The sequence below is a fragment of the Octodon degus genome, unplaced genomic scaffold (assembly GCF_000260255.1).
Source record: "Octodon degus isolate 3935 unplaced genomic scaffold, OctDeg1.0 scaffold00144, whole genome shotgun sequence".
Classification (NCBI taxonomy): domain Eukaryota; kingdom Metazoa; phylum Chordata; class Mammalia; order Rodentia; family Octodontidae; genus Octodon; species Octodon degus.
This window is the reverse complement of record NW_004524720.1, coordinates 6,402,595-6,403,325: the sequence shown is the minus strand read 5'-3', so window position 1 is coordinate 6,403,325 and position 731 is coordinate 6,402,595. Positions and strand designations below refer to the sequence as shown.

At 48.8% G+C, this 731-nt stretch overlaps 1 protein-coding gene across 1 annotated transcript in view; it reads left to right on the top strand.

Moving 5' to 3' along the window:
* Positions 1-731, top strand: part of Kifap3 (kinesin associated protein 3) — a 190,547-nt gene that overhangs the window by 28,675 nt on the left and 161,141 nt on the right. The window lies entirely within an intron of this gene.

Below are 731 nucleotides of genomic sequence, written 5' to 3'. Positions count from 1 at the left end.
ACTATTGCATAGCTATAATTACTAGCAGTCCAACATTGAGCATAAAAGCATGTCTCATTAGAACAAGATGCAGGGCTTTGATTGCTTACAACAAACACGAATGTAGGATAGACATACACAGGAGTGGGCTTATAAGTAATGTTTCTCAAAGGCTTAATACACTGCATGGTGGAACAAGGTCATCTTAAAGTCTAAAAACTGTCCCGGGGACAGGCAAGCCTTTGCTATCCCATTCCACTCAGTAGGGGTGAGGCAATGTCTATGTAAGGACTCAACCAGAGCTACAGTGTAATGGGCTGTAGTACCGTACGTGCGTACAGACTCAGCAAGGCTCTTGATGATCTTGAAATCTAGAGGCTCCTGGTACCTTTTGCTTTGGGCATCTTGTAACACTGGGAATGCCACAACCTCAGGATTTAATTGTTGCAACTGGGAAAGTAGCCCCGGGTGGTTACTCACCTTAGAGGTAACGCCCTCCCCATTTTCTCTGTAGGGCAGTGGCGCTGTCGGCCCCACCCGTTTACCTCTTAACGGTTTCACGCCCTGACACCGGTTGAATCCTTCCGGCGGGCTGCGCGGACCCCACCCTGCACTCTGGGGGCGGGCCGCGAGGCCCCTGTCTTGCCCGTTCTCTTTTTTTCTTTCTCCTTGACTTATGTTCTGATCTCTCTATGGCTAATGCCTCTTCTAGTCTCTTTATGGTTTCTGCCAGGTCATCTTCATCCTCCTCT